Raw genomic sequence first — 5,553 nt, 5'->3', positions numbered from 1 at the left:
TGGAGATGCTGAAAAATGTTTCACAACACACCCCTCCCCATGACCCTGAACGCCTCACCAGGACCCTGACTGCCTCACAATGACCCTGAATGACTCACAATGACCCTGAACGCCTCATGTGATGGTGTGTGTGTGGACCTGTGCCCTGATGCATTCACTGTGAGTAGGTGATTCTCAGCGTTTCCAGGATGTTTAATAAATGATAAATGACCTTTTCGTCAGTTTAAGTCCTATTTAATAACCTAATAAAAAAATTAAAAATGAAAAAAATAAAAGATGTCCAGTGTAATTAAAACTGAGAGGTGAGCCCCCTCTGCTCCACCCAGCACGACGTCCTCCCAGCACGATGGACGTCCTCCCAGCACGACGTCCTTCCAGCACGACGTCCACCCAGCACGCTGTCCACCCAGCACGACGTGCTCCCAGCATGATGGACGTCCTCCCAGCACAACGTTCTCCCTGCACGACGTCCACCCAGCACGATGGACGTCCTCCCAGCATGACGTCCACCCAGCACGACGTCCACCCAGCATGATGGACGTCCTACCAGCACAACGTTCTCCCTGCACGACGTCCACCCAGCACGATGGACGTCCTCCCAGCATGACGTCCTCCCAGCACGATGGACGTCCTCCCAGCACGATGGACGTCCTCCCAGCACGACGTCCTCCCAGCACGACGTCCACCCAGCACGACGTCCACCCAGCACGACGTCCTCCCAGCACGATGGACGTCCTCCCAGCACGATGGACGTCCTCCCAGCACAATGGACGTCCTTCCAGCACGACGTCCACCCAGCACGCTGTCCACCCAGCACGACGTCCTCCCAGCATGATGGACGTCCTCCCAGCACAACGTCCTCCCTGCACGACGTCCACCCAGCACGATGGACGTCCTCCCAGCACAACGTCCACCCATTACAGTAGACATTACAATGAGTGTACAATAGTTTTTACCATTTTGTCTCCTTTATCTACCGTTGCCTTTATTTAATTTTAAATTAGTCTAGTTATGCTTAAGTACTAACCTTTAATGTCTGTATATGCTGCTGGATGCTTGAATTTCCCTCGGGATCAAGAAAGTATCTATCTATCTATCTATCTATCTATCTATATATCTATCCATCCATCCATCCATCCATCCATCCATCCATCCATCATCCATCCATCCATCCATCCATCCATCATCCCTCCATCCATCCATCCCTCCATCATCCATCAATCCATCCATCCATCGATCATCCATCCATCCATCCATCATCCATCCATCTATCCATCCATCCATCCATCCATCCATCCATCATCCATCCATCCATCCATCATCCCTCCATCCATCCATCCAGCCATCCATCCATCATCCATCAATCCATCCATCCATCCATCATCCATCCATCATCCATCCATCCATCCATCCATCCATCATCCATCAATCCATCCATCTATCCATCCATCCATCCATCCATCCATCCATCCATCCATCCATCCATCCATCCATCATCCATCAATCCATCCATCCATCATCCATCAATCCATCCATCCATCCATCCATCCATCATCCATCCATCCATCCATCCATCCATCATCCATCCATCCATCCGGGCTGTGTATGTGGCTGAAAAGTTTGTTTTTCCTTTTTTTTCTTTGACCCACCTTTTTCTTCCTTGTAGTTGTTTACTGTTATCTACTGTTTCTACCGGCTGTTTATCGGGTTACTTCGCTGGTGTTATGCAGGTTTCTTTTGCTGGGATGGCGTTGGTAGAGACACCCTCCTTATCTTTGAAACACGGGGTTGGGCTACAACCTGATCCGTCTATACCTGTGGAGACAGTTCTCCTGGCCGTAGGGGAACAGGTTGGTCATGCAAACCTAGTTTATGCCTCCAGGATTAAAAAAGGTGTGGTGGTTTTCTGAAGGAGGAGCTTGCGGTGCCGTCCAGCCAGGTTATGATCTCCGGGGTCCCCCTTTTATTCCTAATGAGACACTGGAGCGGGAGCTGCAGCGTTTCGGTAAAATAGCGAGTGCTTTCCACTCAGTTGGTCTGGGCTGTAAGAGAAACTGAAACATGTTCAGTCTCTCAGGAGGCAGGTATTTATGTTCCTAAACTCTCCATCACAGTCTCTGGAGGTTTCCTTCAGAGTTAAGCACGGTGACGGGCACTACATGGTCTATGCCAGTACAGGGAGCATGAAGTGTTTTGAATGTGGAGATGTGGGACATAAGCGAGCTTTCTGCTCTCATAAGTCAGCTGGGTACCATGGGGAGTGTGTGGGAGGACATACAGAAAACACTTGTGGACTTTTTCTGGTCTGGGCATCATTGGCTGAGAGTCCAGGAGGGGGGACAGGGCCTGATTGACATCATCTCTCGTGTGACAGCCTTCAGACTACAGACAGTCCAGAGACTGCTCTATAGCTTTGGATCGCCGTGGATGGACACCACCTGTTTGTTGCTGCGGCTACGACAAACATTTGTTCCTGCTCCAACCACATTCTCTGGACCTGATGGGCTTGACACCTTTCTACCGGTCAGTGTTGCAGGCATGGCAGGTCTTTTCCTTCGAGCGGGAGCCTGTCTGTACTCCTGGGTTCTGGCTGTTTGAGGAGCCCCTGCTTGGAAACAAACTGTTTTCTTCTCCGATCCTCACATCTGTCACTCTGCGGTCCTGGATGAAGGAGGCAGGCTGTGTCAAACTGGGCCACCTCCTGAAGTCCTCGGTTTCTAGTCTGGCCGGTCTGCTGCCGATTTACTCGGACAGATTGCTTAGCAGGCTGGTACAAGAGGTCTGTGCTTCTTTACCAGAACCACTGAGAGCGTTTGCTGAGAACCGCACTCTGTCTGACCAGTGGGATGATGAGTACGAGTATGTTTTCCCCTCTCTGGTAGCTTCTCCTGCCATAGAGCAGTGGCAGGAGAACCAAGACCTTTTACTGACTTTTCAGACACCAGAGCTGGGTGAGTTTGAAGGGCTGGGAAAGAGGGCCCTCTACATCATCAGCATGAAGGTTTCAAACCTATGCTCTCTGGCGGCTGTCAGGGGGTCGAGGTGGACTGAGTTTTTTGGTTCTGGGGCGTCCCCTAAAGCCTGCTGGCGGTCCCTGTACAAACTCCTCTCACCGAGGAGCGCCCATCGTTTGATACTGTTACCAAAAAATTGTACAGGTTCTCTACAGTGTCATAGAACTGCTTCACTCCAGGAACATTTTTAACAGAGTCGTTGAGAGCAAGGTTGAGGTTATGAGCAGCACAGTGAACATAATGGGCAAGGGGTTCCCGCTCTGTTGTTCTTGCCTGTACGCCTGAATATGCGCCACTCATATTCGCGGCCCCATCATAGCCCTGTCCGCGGCATTTTGACAGATCTATTCTGTTTTTCTCTATAGAGCCCAGGATTTGCTTTTCAAGCTCTGATGCTGATGAGCCCACAATCGCTTCAAAACCCAAAAACACTTCATTGATCTGTATATCTGTTGCAATATCCATGTCATTCTTAACAACAGTTACGTAACGGTACACTTGGCTCAGCTGGTCTATCTTTGACACATCTTGCGTTGTGTCGATGATAATGGAATAAAACGGGGCTTCGTTTATTTCCTTAATTATGTCAGCTTTCACACGTTGAGACAGGATGGAAGTAATCTTATCTTAATCTGGTGATTTAGGTATTTCACTGACCCTTCTGGTCGGTTGATTAGCTCTCTTAAAACAGAGTCGTAGCAAGCTAATAACTTGATTATTGACATAAAGTTGCCAGCATTTCCCTGACATAGAACTTCCCTGTGCCCCCTGAATGCCAGGTTACATGAAGCCAGAGTAAGAGTGACATTCACAATGCGCTCCAGGACCTGTCTCCAAAACAAGGCTGCATTACGCACATTCCTCTCCATTTCAGCGACTATTGTGCTGTTGAGTTTCCACTGCTCGTAGACTATGCATGCACCAAGATGTATTTGCATGGATTCATGCTTCTCAACTTTTGCAGAAAGATGTTTCCAGTCTCTTACTCCGTTTACCCATGCATTGTTGTAATACGGGGCATTTCGGTTGACAAAAAGCCAGCAAGGCTCACAGTAGCAGCAGTCTAATTTGGGGGAATAGCACATCCAGCTGCGGGGATGTTTCATCCCAACTTTAGTAGTAGAGGTGTAATAACTTTCCGAAAAGCCCCGATTGTTGTTATCAGTGGGAAATGGACCTGTTAAGGATATATCTTTTAATGTTGGCGTCCTGGATGTTTTCAGCAAAATTGGCCCGGTTAAGTCGGAAAACATTCCAGAGGAGGGTTTTCATCATCCATGGTCTGCGTGTCACCTGTAGTGGGAGGAGACCTGCTGCTGCTTTCATTTCCAGTGGGTGAGGAAGGGGGCTGTTGGTCTGGCTCCAGGTCTGGCTCTTCCCTGGAGCAGCTAGCAACTGCTAAGTCCCTGACATCACCGCTATACCACCGAGAGAGAAAGAAGAGGATGTAAGCTAGGCGGCTGGGCTACTACAATTTGCAACCACCAATAGTTTACAACTCACACATTGTGTATAGTGCTTGTTAAAACTGCTACCTGTAATTAACGTGGCTCCCTGGCTGTGCTGGTAGTTTTTCGGGCCTGAATCGCTGCCAACAAAAAAGTCAGGTTCATCTCCAGGACAACAAACAAAATATGTGTCCAGTTTTTGTAACTTGGCTTTTCCTTGCTGTCTTTTTTTCTTTTCTTTTCGCTTTGCCGCTCCACTTTTATGCTTATATGAAGTGCCACTCATGTTAACTTAATCCGTAAAAATGCGCCACCTAGTTTGCAGTCTGTTGACAAGTGACTGATGATGACGTTGGTTGATGGTTGGTGATGAGTTTTACCCAAGATACACTTGGAGACAATATCGATCCACCCGTAAATTTGTGTGTCAAAGTTAAATGTAAGCGTAAAAATAAAGCCGGTCATGCTGCACAATAATTAAATATTTTATACCTACTACATCACTAAAGTCAGTTGGTCATGTAAAGTTTTTAGCAACCATAACTTAATCCTCACTGGGATAACTTATATAACCTCTGTATAACTCTACAGTATTGGTGATGTTAAACAAACTGCACACATGCCCCTGACTCCTGTGGGCACAAGTAATAGAAGACCCTGCTTTCTCCAGTTCCCTTGAGCAGTGGTGAATGCCTGGCTTCTTCAAATCTGTTAGCCTAGCCGGGCCATTCTGAGAACCAGGCCGGGGGCGTGCAGCCCCCCAGCCCCCCCGGAAGCCCCGCCCCTGGCTGTGAGAGATGGTGTCGAATGCTGCGGTGAGGTCAAGAAGGATGAGAATGGATAGTAAACCTGAATCTGAAGCTATGAGAAGGTCGTTGGAGATTTTGAGGAGTGCTGTTTCAGTACTGTGAAGGGGACGGAAACCGGATTGAAACTGCTCATAAATATTGTTGGTGATAAGATGGTTATGAAGTTGAGAAGCAACAGCCTTTTCGAGGATTGTGGAAATGAAGGGTAAATTGGAAATTGGACGAAGCTTATTGAAATTTGTGGGGTCCAAGCCAGGTTTTTTCAAGATAGGTGTGACTTTA

This window comes from Melanotaenia boesemani, chromosome 12 (genome assembly GCF_017639745.1).
Source record: "Melanotaenia boesemani isolate fMelBoe1 chromosome 12, fMelBoe1.pri, whole genome shotgun sequence".
Classification (NCBI taxonomy): domain Eukaryota; kingdom Metazoa; phylum Chordata; class Actinopteri; order Atheriniformes; family Melanotaeniidae; genus Melanotaenia; species Melanotaenia boesemani.
The sequence above is the reverse complement of the archived record's forward strand: the minus strand, read 5'-3'. Positions refer to the sequence as shown.